Here is a 17,915-nt window from a genome sequence, read left to right on the forward strand (position 1 = left end):
CATTAGAACTTTATTTGGATAATGCGCGTTATAAATAAATCAAATCAAATCAAAATCAAATCAAAACACTTCTATTTGATCGATAATATAAAAAATATTTAAAAAAATCAAATTGCGATAAAAGTTTTTAAATTAGTTCCAAAAATATTTTGATATTACTGATCAAACAGATGTGAGCCTAATATTATGTCATAACTCATTAGTCCTCTAATTAAAATTCTCTCTAATAAAAAATTAATATTCCCAAAACAAATAAAGCTTGTGCTAAAAAAAAATAAGAGGAAAAAAATTAAAACATATCTCGTTCTAGAATGTCAATCAAAGTTGAAGATAGCTAACACAATTGATCAAAAGGGTTCACTCTTTTTTTTTCGTTCAATGGACCCATCAGCAGCACGATGATCAACCAAGTTATTTTTTTTCTAATTAGTTGCATCAATATTTCATGTTAAATGTAATAAATTGTAAACACAATTTAAAAAGAGGCTTTACTTTCGGCATTGCGAAGGATTCTTAGATTAAGATATCTCAAGTAGAAAAATACGAATGTTCAATGAATTTTACTACAATAAATATGGGGGCGTAACTGAATCTCGGGGTTCTTGGTTAGCGAAATGGACGAGGGGTCACCATTTCCCCCGAGCATTATTGTACAAACATATTAAATGGTTTATTTAAAATTAAACTTCAGCACCACCTACATTTTTCCCTATCTTAAAGTTGCAATTATTTTTCTACAAGAGTTCTTTTTCAGTTTTAAAGTTGACATTTCCAAATTTTTGGGGGGGTTTTAACTACATTAAGATCTACATTTCCTTATTTTTCATAATTTTTATTCATCCTATCCCTCTTTTTATACCCTGTCTAACATGGTAGGGGAGACCGGGGCTGTGTGGGACAAGGGGCTTTAATGTACAGGGCAGTTTTGATATGTACAATTTGTTTAAAAATTATGAAATAAATACAGCGTATTTTAAATGATGTCTTATTTATCCTATAAACTTTTTTTTACTGAATTTCTGATTAATTTGGCGAGTTTTATGGGAAAAACCAAAAAAACGGGAATCGGAAAAAAATTTTGGACGTTTAGTTTTCAATTTGTTTATAAGTTTAAATAAATATTTTTATAAAACCCAGATAGCTATTGGATAGGATTTTTTTTCTAGTTTATGTGGGTTTTTTATTTTATAAGAAATGTGTTTCTAAGTATGTGATAACTTAGTTTCTTTGATGCTGTTGGGGTCCGGGTTAAATGGTACAGCCGTCTGTTGCCAGGTAAACGATAAAAAACGACCGAAAGAAAGACATCTTTACTTTTTTTATTGTATCTCAACTTATACTCAATAAAATGAATAAAATTACAGTACTTCTGAAGGAGAAATGAATTTACCTTCACTGAAGCGTCTTTTAATAAATTTAATCCATCCGTTGCAGAGAAAAATGGTGTTCCGTTTAGCCCCAGGCTCTGTTCCGTTTAACCATACATTTTTTTTCTTCATTTTTCCCTCTTTACATTTTATTTAAAAAACATGCAAAAATAACCTAATGTAGAGAAATGCATGGGAATAAGTCCTATACTTTCATTTTTTCTTAATTCTTCTATTTAAAAAATTGGCAGCGTAAAAGAAAAAAGTGTCCCATATAGCCCCGGTCTCCCATACAGGCGTCTGTCCAGTTTTACCCCGCTCTGAACAAAAAAAACACCAAAAATTGAAATCTCTATAACTTCTACAATTTAAAGGTACATCAATGAAAAAAATCAAGTGTGTGTGGAAAAGGTTTCCGCGTGTTTTTGCAAAAAAATTCTTATTTTTGCGTAAGGGGATGGGAGATATGGGGGGAAATCCCGGAGGTGTCCCAAGTGGGTCCGGTCTCCCCTACTGGAAATTGAGCGATCAAGACAACTTGAATTTGAACTTTTTTGGTGCGGAAGATATTGTTATCAAAGAGTTTCACCTTTATAATTAAAGTTCCAAATAATTGATCACAACAATTTTTGTTTTTGTTTTAGGGCTGGCAGGTCATGTCACCTTGCAACCGATCGAGGATATGATCAAGATTAAACCACCAAAAGACGGAAGACCAAGCATGCTTATAGCTTCCGTAATATTTAGAGACTACCTTACTATCCATCCATGTAAGTACAAGCTAAGTCCATCCAACGAAAATTTTGAAATAATTTTTTTGTTCCTAATTAAGTGAACTAGGTTGCGGGCTGACACTATTAATAGGCGTGAAATAAAAGTAACAGATACAATCTACTAAACAATCGACAAAAACAGTTATAATTTTCTTCGTTTTTTAGTTCAAGCTTTTCTGTTGTAAAAGTTATTGGCTTGTCTGTTGTAAAAGTTATTTGGATTGTGGCAACAGTTTTTAGAAGTAGGCTAATCATAAAAATAAGTTTTTCAAATAAGTGTTTATAGAAGAAGGAATGGAGCAGTTACACATCCTGCGTAGCCAGGTCTGGAAATCTCATTTGTGTTCAAACTGGCCAATCAGCGTACAGCCTCTTTAAAACGCTGTACGCTGATTGCATTTGATTGATTTGCAGCCAGCTGAAACTATTAGCAACCGGGAGAAATTTGGGCAGTCAAACAGAAAATGAGGGATGGATTCAAGTGAGTGGCCACAAGCGCAGGCGGAGGAGACAGAGAAACCAAATGATGCTGATTGGAGTTGAGAGCGCAATGTCCGGACAGGAGCTGGAACGTCACTGCATTTGAGCGGTGGTGCAAGTGCAAAGCAGAAAAGGAAACTTCTGGGAAGAGCAGGCGAGTAGTAGTGCCATTGGGAGAGGAGATCCACTCAGTGTGCCAAATCTCAGCCAGGAAGGCAGAAATAACATTTTTAGCGAGGAACTTTGATTGTATCGCCTCGACGTTGTGTTCACCCTTTGTGGGATGGCCTACCCAAAGCCTAGCTAAGATGCAGCCAGGAAAAGACGAGTGGCATGCAAGGAGGAGCTGACAAGACTGACCAAGGGCCTGTATAGCGGAGAACACATGTGCTTTTGTCAGAGAGGACGCAGGCTGAAATGACATAACGGAACGCAAAATGAAATTTACGTACGCTTGATTAGAAAGAGTTCTAGAATTATACGGTGCTGTGACAGAATAGTGGCAATTAATAGAATTTGTCTATCAGCCTTATTCTTTATTCATTTAGCGTCAGGTAAAAGGGTTGCTTAACCGTCTGCCGCATCGCGGTAAAATAGTTAGTGATGTTAATAAAAAACGATAGAGTTAAGTAAAGAGGAGGTATAGAGGGGTTTGGGTTAACAAAGAAAAATGCGAACAAATAACAACCCCTTTCTCTTGTGATAGGCTCACACTACCCGCCAATACAGAGTAAAAAGGCGTATATTTGAGCACAAAGTATACCAACTTTCAGCCACGACTGTATAATACGAAAAGCGTAAAAGCAGACGACGTTTCATTGAAAATATGTTTTTCTGCAAGAACCAGGCTATTTTTGTTGGCGCCAAATTACGAATTCATGTTATTTATTCTTGTTTTTAGACACCACTATTAATTTTTAATTGACTTTAGAGAAATTGTCTGTGTAAGAATAAATTAAAATTTTTTCTGTATTTTGCATTGATTCGTCATTTACATAACATTTATCTGAATTTGTACAGGTTAAACCTTTACAATTTTTAAAACCTAAGGTACATTCCAATCCATTTTTTCTACAAGAACACATTTTGGAACATGAACCAGAACACGAAAATTTAAATAACTTTAAAACATTAGTAGGGGCAGGTGGTAGATCGGTAATTAATGGATGTCATTTTCCATCTCTGAGATTCCAACCAAAATCACTTTTTGTTCTCTCTCCATTCTTGAACTTGAAAAAATGTTCGTAGACTGCGAGTTTTTGCAGCTGCAGCAGTGGCGGTAAACATTTTGGGTGTATAAAGGATTGGGCAGTACACAATTTCTTAAGATAACAGTTTTAGCGAAATTTATCTTAATTAACATCATTGGCGATTCCTCCATATATTGCGACTATTGCCTGTCCACCAGCTTTAACTATTTCAGATGTCAGTGATTCACGATTAAAAAACACATCAGATGCAGTCAAGAACAGAGAATTTTTGGTGAGTAACTGTTTAAGTGCAAAACCTTTACCGATTACATTTAGACGAGAAGTAGTATCACATCCTGAAATTGCGTGGGCAACAGCAATCGTTCACAGACACTTTCCCCCAAACAATTTTTGATAGATATAATGTTCCAGCACTTGTTCGGAGTGTTGTTTTTTCCTTTGTTAACTAAATGCAATTTAAATTTATGGGACTGTGCATGAAATAGTAATAGAATTAAAAAGATTCCTTCGGTAATGTCCTTCGGGAATTTTTTTAAACGTTAAAGAGACAGAAAATCAAGGTTAAATGGTAGATTAATACATACTATTATGTTTGGAAAATTCTGTTTCCCTTTATTCTCTAAAATTTATTGATTCTTATTAACTAATTGACTAATAATCTGTCAATATTATGAGTGGTGCGACTTAGGTGTGACGAAGGCTTCGCCCCGCCACCCCACGTCGCACTTCATGTTTAGATTAAGTTAAAGTAACACTAATTACTATAGTAACAATACAATTATTTATATCATGCGGTCACATGTTCCATTACATGAGTCTTGGCTAATAGATAGCGACATACTCATTTTTTTCCTTTCCTGAAATACAATAATGATGGTTTAATGGATATCAACCCGGGCTGCCGTTCGTATGGTTCGGGGTTCAAATCTCGATCAAGCCGGAAAGAAAAACTAAGAAGTTTGTAATTTTTGAAAAATTACTCTTAAAAAGCTTTCGGAGGTAAATGGAAGTGGAAGATCGGTGGTAACTCTTCACGACTGCAAGAAAATCTTGATGACTGAGGAGAGGACAAGAGAAGAAGGGAGAGATGACCCAGAGCTTCAAAATGAGTACAATCTAACATTTTTAAAATGTTCCTCAACTTCTTGGTTGATGACTAACTGTTAAAAAAAAGGAGGCATAGAAATTTTACTTGGACAACCAAATTTATTAAAATCAAGATAAAAAATTGTAAACAAAAAGAGGTAATAATAAAACAAAAAGGGTTAAAAAAACAAGAGTGGGAAAATACAAAGTAAAAAGAAGAATAAAGACGAAATCGAAATCGAACATCAAAACAAAATCAAATAATAAATACTCTCCACTCCCATAGCAGAAAACTTGTCTTGCTAGGGAAGATCCAAACTTTTTTTTTCTTTTTGTTTACACTGCTGAGCATGCACTGACAGTTGGAAGGTTACGCAAAAAAAGCGAATTCACTAACTAGGATTCGGCAACCAGCTAGGTAACAAATACGCAAATTAAATTTCTAAAACAGTAATACAAACAAATGAAAACCCCGTTACGCCATGTATCAAATTTTGACAGAATTATGTACAAAATTTGGTGACGATTGGTCATTCAGGGAAGAAACGTATAAAGGATAACTAAATGGACATTAAACCCTCTGAATTTCACTACTAGCTACTACTACCCTACCCCCTATACCCCACACCCTATATTGTTAAGGACCTTCGTATATTCGTGGCCCGGTTGGTGAGTACACCAAATAATGTAACAAAAGTCGAAGTAAAGCAATGGTAATATCGCTAGCGACGCTACCATCGGTATCGATTTCGGAACCGGTCGTAAAACACTTAGGTTATATGCCTTAATTATAAAGATTTTTTCAGCGGTGGTTTAATCTAACTGCTATAACACCACATCCATTTCTTTGTAGTTAATATGTAACTAATAATTTTTCTAATTCCATGTTACTATAGTAATAAATATTGCTATAACTTAATCTAAACATGAAGTGCGACGTGGGGTGGCGGGGCGAATCCTCCGCCATTCATAATTCGCACCACTCATAATATTACAGATTATTTTTCAATTAGTTATAAAGAATCAATTATGGAAGATAATAAAGGAAAACAGAATTTTCCAAACGTTATAGTATGTATTAATCTACTATAACCTTGATTTTCTGTCTCTTTAACGTTTAAAAAAATTACCGAAGGACGTTACCGAAGGAGTCTTGTTTTCTGTATTTCTGTGATTCCTTGTCTAGATGTTAGTCCTCCTATATGGGAATTAATGTTCTGTTGCATATAACTGAATAGGTAATCAACATATCGTTATGCATAGGAAAACTAACTTCTACTTTTGATACTAGCCATTAAATTCTGTTCTATTGCGTGATCAGATGAAACAGCAACGAAATCGTGATTAGATCTTTCTATAACATGTTTTCCTTTTTCAGACTGTTGGACAACATCAGGATGTTTTTCTTTTAGTTGAGACATTTCTTGAAGATATAGAGGTGTAGAGACTTAGTGTAATAATTGTGACCAGCAGCTGCTAGATAAGGCAAAATCTCATAAGCTGACTGCAAATGAAGATACCAATTTCCAGTTTTATCTGCACGCAAAAAACTACGGTTAACTGATACCATACTCATAAATTTTATCCATAGTCTTGCAGTCCTACAGAAATGTAATTAATATAAAAAACGGGTTATGTATGTGAACTAGTTTGATAACGAAATAGAAACCCATTATACCTTGAATCTTTCAACTTTGTTAATTCACTGAGAAGAGAGTTTTGTACCTCAATGAGAACACTTTTCTTTGCTACACAATCAATTGTTTTAGAGGAGTGATTGATTCGACGACGAGATACTTCGATGACCGCGAAGGCGATGTCAGGACGAGTCATTCCCATCACGTAAAGAAGGCCTCCGACAAGCGCGCAAAAGTGCGTCGAATCTAGATTGTCCTCAAGATGATCAGTTGATGGCACTCGTACAAGACGCGAATGAGGATCTGCGGGTATCTTGGATGGATGGCAGCCAGTCATTCTAAACCTTTCCAATAGAGCGTGAATGTAGCGGGACTGAGTTACGTATATCTTCTTGTTGGGGCGATCTCTCAAGATTTCTTAATCGATGAAGCTGTTGGCCGGTCCAGACATTATCTCGAAGTATGTCTCGAGAAATTGAATGATGGCTCGTGCTTTGGCTGTCGACTTACTTGCGATTAGGCCGTCATCGACCCAGATGCCCAGCATTATGAAATCATCAGGATCCTCACTTCGGCTGAAGTAGATGCATTGGTCAGCGATTGAGCGAGATAGGCCAAACTGAATGATGAACGAGTCAAATTTCTCGTTCCATTTCCGTGGTGATTGTTTCAGGCCGTACAGTGGTTTGTGTAATCGGAAGACCAGATGCTCCTCCCCTGGCTGGATAAAGCCTTCGGGCTGCTGCACGTAAAGCTCTTCGTCCAGATCCCCATATAAAAAGGCTGTCTTGACGTCCAGCTGATGAAGTTCTAAGTTGAGCGAAGCGGCGATTGATATAAGAACTCGTGTTTGAGTGAATCGTGTTTCACGACCAGAGAATAGATTTCGCCCTCTTCGTACTCTTGTCCGGGTATTTGCGAAAATCCTTTCGCTAAAAAGCGAGCCTTGCAGATGCCCTCCCGTTCACCATAACCCGGTTTGAATTTGTAGGTCCATCTGCTTCTGATGCTTTATTTTTAACTTAAAAAAAATTAAAAATAAAAAATTTGCTAATAATTAAGTTAATAAATAGGATTTACTGTTAAGTTTGTTCGATTTTTTTCCTTAAAAACAGAACATATCAGATTGAAATTTTCGTCACTTCCATCAATTTTAAATCTTAGGAAAGAAGCAGCCTGTGCCTGTAGTAAAGATTCGCCTCGGTTATTTTAAAAAAGGATTTATCTTTTTTAAGTAATTACCAAATTAGATTCTTTAAGTTCCGTTCAGCTGAAAAGAAAAATGTTTTGAAATGAAGCGTATTGTCGTGTTCCTTTTTTCCAGTAACCAGAATCCAATTGCATGTGGAATCGATTTGGAAAATTGATAATTCATAAGATTCCATTTCAGTAGAGACATTGTAGTATTGGTTGCATGACGATTAATATCCCAAATAGAAATTTCCTGTTTTATTAAAAAAATAATTGTGTAAAGTGAACTGCTACTACAATGTCAAACTTATGACGATTTCGGCTGGTTATAGAGTTATATCTTAACACGACATTAATGTTACTGTAACTAAACAATGAGGATTGTATTAAATGTACCTTTTTGGATAACATCCCTAACTTTTGTTCAGGAACCCAGTTCCAGTATGTAATAGGCTCTTGTGATTTGAAAATCTGAATTATTGATGAAGTATCAATATCCATCACTATAATAGCTCATTCCCTCCTATTAAATAGAGAACATTTATATTGAAAAATATAAATGATCTAGAAACTAACATGCATGTGTTTATGAAATTTAAAAAATATAACTTACTCTTCAATGCAAGAAATGATGACTGGTGACGAACCTCATCGATATCATCATCCAGAGCAACAACAATGTTTTTTTCCTCAATAATATTAGTAATAACAACTTGTCTTTGTTAAAATGGTTACGCAAGGGAAGATAATCAGTTTTGTATTCTTTGTATTAGATCAGATCTTAGTCACCGTCTCTTTTATTAAGAGGGTTTAGCTATTAGCATGAATCCATCTCTTTGTGTTATCAAGAGGGTTCGGACAAGTACATATATGAGATAACAATATTCACCTTGATTAAAGCAGGACGTTGTAAAAGATACACACAGATGAGGAAAGATATGCTTACACCTCAGAGAGAGAAAAACCAGATAAGCGACCAACTCAAGAAGAGAGGAGAACGTCGTAGCGTCGACGATATATTATGTTGTTGAGAGCTGCCCAAAGAGGGAGATGTATAGGAAGTTTGGGATTGTAAATCTATCAGTCTTGCTTCATCGACTACTTCAATTACAGAAAGGAAGGAATCTGAGTTCATACTCAATTTAACGCCCATAACTCTAATCTCCACCAAGTTTTAGTTGACGAAAGTTGTGTCTGTTGTGGTTTGCCATTTTTCATTTCAATTTCAGCCACTTTTGCAAAATCTTATATATTTTTTAAATATCTAACAGCTATAGACTCCTGTTCTCTTCTCCTGGTTTTAGGGTAAAACTAGTCCAATTTTCAGAGAATTTAGGGCGGAGCCTGTTGTGAAGTGGAAACGTTAAAAAGAGCCATCTAGGCTCTCAAAAGTAGCTGAGCGTAGTAGCTGACACACTCACTAGAGGCGCTTTTTAAAGTTTCCATCGAACTACTTTTACCCAAAAACGGTAAAACTGGCATAGGGAAGCCAACACAGCCGAGAAAAGACCAGGAGTCTATAGCTCTGCTCTGCATCTACATACATTTTTCACAAAGGGATCAGTTGTTATTATTTAAGGGGGGCTTTAGTTAGGGGGGAAACAGTCGCATTTTTGGGGGGCGACAGTCGAGGGGCAATTGGAGCAAAGTCAGGGGGGCATTTGTCGAAGGGGGCGATCGTCCTTCGTAAATTCCTTCGTAATTCTCTTCTTCAGTAATGTCAAATAGCAGGAAAACGTTAAGTAGACTGTGAAGTTCAATATCGGAAACCCTATTTTGGAAATTAAAACAAATGAATTTAGAATAGTTTTACATTTAAAATAGTCGGTGAAAAAAAACTGTTTTAATAATTTTGATATTGAGAAAAAAACGCGCTCCCCGTGCGAAATTTCCTAGCTGTTAAAGTTTCATGTACTACCAGGGTCCAACTTGGGTCCGAGTCATCTTCCAATGAAGTAGGTTCGATTGAACTACAAAGCGTACGATTACGTCCTCTACCATACGGATTCCACCTTGGCTGGGATGCTATTTGAAATGTTATCAATTTAGATTAAATTATATCAAGTTAATTGCAAATATTTACCTCTAAAAACAGTTTTCATAATAGCGGAAATGTGACTTCCGATGAATTGCGAGTCCCAGGGATTACTGCGGTTTGAAAGGAAATTGAAGAGTTCTTTCCCACTAACCCTGTGGAAATTTGGGATCACTTAGGCAAGGTTCCTATTCATCGACACTCTGACAAAAATAAAAAACAGTTTTTCCAGGCAGATTCCCATGGCAATCCATTCTTCTAAAGAACTTAATCTGTGAAATGAATTTTGGGTTATATTTTTGTATTGGGGACTACACCACTATCTATGACACTACAAACAGCCTTAACTAGGAAAAAAATTATTTTTGAATCACCAAATGTTTTGGAAAGCATGGTAGTGCATCTGGATGGTTCGCTGCAATAACAAAATTTGTTGAAGAGTTTCGAATAGTGGTACGCGCGAGTGCAGTCAAGGCTGCGTATGGTATGCGAGACCTTGAATTCTTGTCCTCTTTGGCGTCAGAAATCATGTTTTTTAAGGATGTTGCTGCTGTAGAAATTGCATTCAATCTCGAAGAAAAGATTATCGACGGCTCAAGAAAGGTGCTATAGCAAAATGAAAAGAGGTAGTTAAGTAAATAAAATATCTCAGAGATGTAATAGACGCAGTAACTAACCTGAGTTTATGAGCACACATTTCTTCGGTTTCCTTTAATGCGCTCTCTGTAATGTTGCCTTTACCACTAAGTCGCGCTAGAACAAACATATAAGTTCTTTCAAGGGTTGGCCATTTATACTCTGGTGGAATCGGTTTTATTGGAAGGAATTTCTCATGATCAGGGAGACACGATGTGGTCTTCCTTCTTCATCTAAAAAATATTAAAACCGATTCTAATTTTTACAACCATTAATCAATAAAGGATAAATATATCAAACACAGACAACGATACCCTTCGCGTCGTCGAACATACAGAGTAAAATAAGGTAGTCGAGAGAAAAATGGTAGTGGGGGATACAGTAATACAGAGAGGACAAGCCATGGGATATACGCAAACCGGTCATTAAGGTGGCTAAAAAAAAGAAAAAATGCGAGAAATCCTCTGTTTGATAGTTGATCTAAATGTCAACTTACGAGTTCGCGTTTCAATTGTTGTGACATTTCGGGTTTCATGGAAAAGAAATTAAACTCCGATTCAACATGCGGTGCGAACTCTAGACTAATTTTTTAGGAGGCAGAATGTGTGTTGAGGGATTACAGAGGCTTCCGTAGTGCAGCTAAGCTAGGTAGTAAGGCAATTCTGAGTTAGGTAACTGTAAGGCAGTTCTTGAGTCTGTAAGACCGCTCATTCCTCAATTCTCAATCCTACCTGAACTCCTACAACGAGCGTCGATCTAGCACTAGCTAGAATAGTAACAAAACAAAATGGCGCTGCTTAAAAAAAATAAAAACACACGAAAGCGGGGACTGGACATGTGGTCATCAGCACAGATCTTCAAACCATTGGAGTCACCGACCAGAGAGTGAATGTTAGACATCCCTCCCCCCCATTTTTCAGAAAAACGAAACACATTTTCAATAAGAAAAAGATGACGTCACATACCCAAGTCCTTGCTGGCCTTTTGCCCTGGCAAAATAATTCGACAAAATTTGCACTAGCGACGATTTTCAAATTTGTGCCAATCTTCGATTTCTTTTGTGTAAGGCACAGTATTTATGGGATGGTCATCATAGTATCCTGGCAAGGCTGATGTTTCAACTATCCCAAGTTGCCTTTCAAGTTCTTCTATTTCATCTCCTAATTCATCTATATATAATTAAAGGTAATATTTTTCTGTTAAAAATATATATTGGAATAATTCGAGAACTAGTAATTAATCTATACAAATTGAAATATCGAACTGAAACTAAACTAAATTTACCCAAAACAGCATTTACACTGGCCATTTCACCTAAATATATCACTCAACGATAGTAAACTGTGAGAACTAGAAGTGAGAACAGCAAAAAACTGTAAAAAAAAATTTTGAAAGCCTATTTTTTTGGAGGTGGTAGTGAGTCTAAGTCCTTAGCGCCATCTTGGATTCACCTTCATACTTAGTTTCGTTTTCAGTCACCATTTTTAGGTCTAGTCAACGTTTGTCTAAAGTTGTTGTGATTTTTTATTTTTCATAAGATAAATTTACATAAAGTAAATTTATTTGAATTGATATAAATATCTACTCCATAAGAAGTTGGCAACATAGCTAGCTGACTAAACCAGCAGGGGTTTATTTCCTCATTAAGTGAAGTAGTGAACGACTTTACTGAGAAGCACACGCCGGAAAACAACTCCGATACTAATGCAACCTTCGCCTCTCTTGAATTCCCTGATGGTCGACCAGCAACAACAACTACACCTACACCAGCAGAGGCAACAACAGATTCAACACCAACAAGACCAGCAGCAGCAACTGCAGAACATGATGAATTATCCGATGCAGAACAATCGCCCGGCCGACATGAATCAACAGCCGCAAATGATGCCGACAGGTCTAGTACCTGACCACGTCCAACAGACTGACATCAACTACTCACCTCACATTATGCAACAACAGCAACAACTACCTCCTCAACAGCAGCAGCAACAACAATCACAATCTCAGCAGCAGCAACAACAACACTTGAACCAGGTGACGACCTTGGGCAAACCCATTCCGGTCACTAACGTTTAGCCGCATTTCATCGTTAAACGAGTAAAACGCCGGATAAGAAATCCGACAGTAATGCAACCGATTGATATCACATTTTTCAAAAAACGCAAACGTAACCCATATTTTCTGTTTACTTCTTACAGCTGCATCGATTAAAAAAAAAATAATTTGTATTTCTTTTAGGTATTAGAAATAGCTCGCCATATTCACACTTTCGACGTCATTCAAGTACGATTCTTACGTACGATTTTTGTAAATGCAACAATAACAATATTTTGTTAATAGTCATGGCAGAATTTATTTGTTGTGATTGTGGAAAAAAATTCAGAAATGTGACAAGTATGAGACAGCACAAAACTTACGTAGACATGAAGGTAAATTTGATTCGGTATATTACTTTTGGATATCATACAATATATATTTAACTTTAGTCTCTAACATTGCTGCCTGTGATGTATGTGAAAAAACTTTCAAAAATGTTGCATGTCTGAGACATCACAAAAGTAACGTTCATGAAGGTAAATTTGATTCTGTATATTACTTTTGGATATCATACTATTTATATTTAACTTTAGTCTCTATTAATGCTGCCTGTGATGTATGTGAAAAAACTTTCAAAAATGTGACAAGTCTGAGACGTCACAAAACTTACGTACATGAAGGTAAATTTGATTCGGTATATTACTTTTGGATATTATACTATTTATATTTAACTTTAGTCTCTAATAATGCAGCCTGTGATGTTTGTGAAAAAACTTTCAAAAATGTGACAAGTCTTAGACGTCACAAAAAACGAACTCATCAAGGGAAATTTGATTCTTATTTTAAATAAATTTCTTTAAATCAAACGTTAATTAAATGTTCGATACAATGTAGGTAACAACGATAGTCAACTCGATAACTGATTAATATCAGCTGATGGAGAATTTCTTCAGTCACATGACCCAACGATATGAGTTTGTGACAATGCTCTACTAAATACGCTCTTGAAAAAAACGAATCATTGCAGATACTTGAATTCAATTTATTTGTTTGTTCGAAAATGGTCGGCTGGTAATACGCTACCATTTTCAAAACGTATGCGTCTTTAAAAAAAACCAAATGAAATAATAAACATTAACTGAGATGATTCTTGTTATCATTAATCAAGAATTAAAAAACGTTATTGTTGACTGCGATAGATCCTTTGAACGCAAATAATTATTAAGCGATTAGCGAGATTGTCATAAGCAAGATGGTCGAAAGTCAGAAAAGATGGCAAAAGTCAAAACAATGTCTCAGACATTTTCTCATAATCTAAAGAAAACCAAACATTTTTTTTTCAAACGTTGATTAAATCGAGAAATTTCATTCATTAATTTGAAATTAACCCTTTGGGCATTTTGTTCGAGGTGTCGTGAAATCACTTTTTTACTTTATGGGGGTAGATTATTATATGATGCTAGAGTGACGCGGAGGCAACACCACTTTCGTCCATGTCCGGTTTTTCATGAGAGATTGGAACTCCCTTTCCATTGCCGCTTTCTACTCAGGTGCGTTGTCGCTGACCACAGCGTCATGGTACTGGGCCGGCTCGAGATGGACTTCGGCCGAGGCAGCTGTGGTGACACGGAGGCCACTTTCATTTAGAGCTTTGACTTTGGCGGACCGCCGTTGGCTGTTGACGACTGGTGGTATCAAGGCTGACGGTGGTTCGACGGTAGTTTCATCAATGTCGAATTCTGTCGGTACGTTGTGTAAGAAAGAACTCTCCGGGATCGACGATGCGGGTGGTGTACTAGTTGGGAAAACGTGAAGGTCGCCCTGTAGAATCCTCTTTAGGTAGGCCACGTTCGAAGTGATGTCGGCTCTGTGTGATATCGCGACTGGTATTCTCCTTGCCAGTGGATGGGTCCCAAAAACCAATCTCCCTTTTTGGTGTCCGAGTTGCCGACAAAATAACATATTAGGCCCTTGGGATCAAGCTTACGTCTCTTCTCGGTTTGTACTAGCGTGTAAAACTCGGAGCCAAAAGAACGAGTATTTAAAAGATCTGGTTTCTTGCCGTAGCACGCCTCGTATGGCGTCTTGATGAGACAGGTGCTGGAGAGCACACGGTTGAGGATGGACACTACGTAGCTCACGGCTTCTGCCCACAGGGTCAGTGGGAGGCATTTATTTGAATGCAGTGAAGTTCTCGCGCCTTCCATGATAGTACGGTTGTACCTCTCCGAAACGCCGTTCTGCTTATGGGTGTGACGAACGTAGGTCTCGGGGCGAATTCCCCGTTTTCTCAGCCAGATCTGGAGCTCGTTGTTCTCATATTATCCACCGTTTTCTGAGAGAAGCACGGCGACCAGTCGACCAGTCTGACCGTGCAGGAGTTGAACGAAGTCCTTAAAGCATTCGGCTACCTCAGATTTGTGTTTGATGAAACGCACGACACGGAATCCGCTTGAATCGTCGTGATATAAAACGTAGTATGATGCCCAGCCAATGCTTTGGACCTGCATTGGACCACAGAAGTCACTGTGGATAAGGGCACCAATTCTATCAGATCTGGTAGCGGAGCTGGTGGGAAAAACGAGACGTTTCGTCTTACCGATCGCGCATTCATGACAGCGTTCGAGTGGAGGTTTGGTTACTTGTTCTAAGTGGAGGCCGTCGACTGCTCCACTTTCTGCCATCTTGATGAAGGTCCGGTAACCGATGTGGGTCAGGCGTTGATGCCATTCTTGAAGAGAGTTCTCTGCAGATCGAGCGACTGAGGCTACGTCTGCTGCCTCGATAGAGATATTTAAGAGATACAGTGACTTTCCGACGCGTTTGGCGGCCATTTCGATGACGTCTTTGCGAACGATAAGGGCCTGTGAGCCGACAAAGTGAACTTCTGCCCCTTTGTTGGTGATGGCGCCGACGGATATCAAGTTGATGTCGATGCTGGGAGCATACAGGACGTGTGGCTCTTAATGATTCCGTTGACTGATGCTATTACGTCCATTTCACTTTCTCCTAAGACGTCGACTTTCACTTGCCCAATTCCGCCGATCCATCTTGAACCCGGCTGAAAGACTGAAATTTTTCAGGATCCATTGTTGTGATGTGATGTGCTGCGTTGCTCCCGAGTCGAGGAAGAAATCCGTTTTTGACCTGAAATTGGATGAAATTGGCCCTGCGATGTAGCCACTGTCAGCGTTCGATGACTGATCGGCAGGGTAACCCTTTTCCTGAGCCTTGAATTTGCTGTAGCATTCGTTCTCGGAGTGTCCGATGATTTTGCAAGATGTACAGCGAGTCACTGTTCTTGTTACGGCAGTCCTTCTCGTCGTGACCGACGATTTTGCAGTGGCTGCAGCGCGTGGAAGTGCGCGATCTGCCATTGGATGCAGCAAACCTTACATGACGACCATTGCCTCTGCCCCTTGTACTACCCCTATTTGGGTAGGGAGACTGCCTGTTTGCTGCTCGTTGAAATGGGTCGGGCTGGTTTGATCGTCTGGCTCCGGTCAAAAGTGGGCCTGTCTGAATACCAAAATAGGCCTGGTCATCGGCATTGCCATTGCTGTATGACTTCTTACGCTCTTCTCGATCAAGTCTGGTGACGAGGTTGGCCAGCGTTCTTTCCAAAATAGGGGAGCTCTCCCAGGCTGTGAGAAAGTTGTTGTAGCTTGTTGGTAGAGAGGTGATGATTTTATTGATGTCCCATCGTCGTCAGCGAGACCTCCAGCGTCTTTGAATTGATGAACTAGTAGTTTGATTGCCTCTATGTGGGACCTCCCAGTGTGCTCCGGTTTGAAGCGGTAGTTTAGAAAGTCTTGTTGTAAGGATTTTCTGCTTTCTACATTGTTCTGCTGATATCTGCTGGTGTGAGAATTTAAGATAGAATGGGCCGTGTCGCAGGTGAGTAGTGAGTTCTGCTGCTCTTCGTTACAGGTGTTAAATAGATAGCTCTGAGCCAAGTTGTCGTCTTTCGCCCATTGGTCAATCGCAGTTTGGTTGGTAACAACACTATTGGTTATCGCCTCGAATAGCCGCGTCCGAAATCCATCAAATATCGGCACCAAGTTATGGCTTCCGAGAGCGATATTAACGCTAAATTTCCAGCTTTCAAAATTCTTTCCGTTGAATTGAACTGTTTTTGCTCGAAAGCCATCTCGTGAGTTGTCCATCTTTTCTTTCTTGAGCGGGTCGGGTTACTCTGGGCCCATAACCTATTTTGTTTAGAAAAGGGTTTAACTACTTGGCCTTCTCGAACGAGGAATATCTTTGCATTTTGGGATCTTTGCCCATCTTATATTTACCTAGGTTATAAAGAGGAAGAGTCGTTTTAGACGTCCGCACTCGTAGATAGAAAAACACAAGAGAGAGAAAACAAAATAGGGAAACGTATATCAATGTTGTGTAGGAGAGAAGCGATAGAGAAGCGATAGAGAAACGTATAGCAACGTTTTCTAGGAGAGAACCCAGGGGAAGCCGTGTTCTTGAGAAATTAACAGTGTCATTGATCGATAAACATAACAGGGTTACTGTTTCCGCAGCGTAAATCTGTTCATACACTTCCTTTAAACCGGATCCATCCATCAGTGGGCAGATTGCATGTATATAACTCATCTGAGTATGAAAACCACCATGTTTTAGAACTATATGAGATGAATCGCTGTTACACTTTTGGATAGCAAAAGCTTTAAGGTACAGTGGTTGATCAAACGTTAGAACTGGTGTAAAACCATACTTTCTCCCTTGATTAACAATGAAATAGAGAGTTGAAGTAATTCACGTTGGATCACTAGCCGCTAGGTTGATAAATGGGAAGTAAAACAATTGCACATTTTCCTCTTACTTTTACTGCTCATTTCATTTCTTCTTTCCATCTAGGTCTATTACTTGAACCAGAAAACCAAGAGCAGTTCCACAACAAAACGAGTCGCGTTCCGTTATCATTCCTTTTTAAAGAAAGTAGGGTTTTATAGTAAATTCTTGAAAGTTACTACATTAATTAATATAATTAAAAATTTGAATATAGTTTGTAAGATTCAATGAACCAAACATTTTCTCAAACTGATCATTCATACCTTGTTGTCTCCACGATAGGAAATGATTTGGATTTTCCAGAATTTAATATGTCTTCATTTTTAATTTTACTGTTAAAAAGAATAGCTTTCTTTCTCACCAATGGAGCTGGGCACATTGCGGCCATAATTCCCATTCCGCGGAATGTTCGTTTCCCATGAATGGTTGCTATATTATGATGTGCGTTATCTGCGATATGTTGGACGGAAAGATGAGGAGAATATCCCTCTAAATCAGTGTTAATTTCAACTGCAGAATTGCGTTCAAAGTCAACTACATCACCATAAGAAGAGCATAAACCCAGTGGATGAAGTAAATCTATAAGTTTGTCGTGAACCAAATGAATAATGATGATTTATTGCTAATCCAAGTTGAAATGACGCAGCGATTGATTT

At 38.0% G+C, this 17,915-nt stretch overlaps 1 long non-coding RNA gene across 1 annotated transcript; it reads left to right on the forward strand.

Annotated features, from left to right (window-relative positions):
• Positions 1–12,906: 12,906 nt before the first annotated feature.
• On the forward strand, positions 12,907–13,211 carry LOC124338784. Its single transcript, XR_006917997.1, has 3 exons — positions 12,907–12,989; positions 13,047–13,133; positions 13,191–13,211. It is a non-coding gene; the product is annotated as an uncharacterized LOC124338784 (long non-coding RNA).
• Positions 13,212–17,915: the final 4,704 nt, after the last annotated feature.

This window comes from Daphnia pulicaria, chromosome 1 (genome assembly GCF_021234035.1).
Source record: "Daphnia pulicaria isolate SC F1-1A chromosome 1, SC_F0-13Bv2, whole genome shotgun sequence".
Lineage (NCBI taxonomy): Eukaryota > Metazoa > Arthropoda > Branchiopoda > Diplostraca > Daphniidae > Daphnia > Daphnia pulicaria.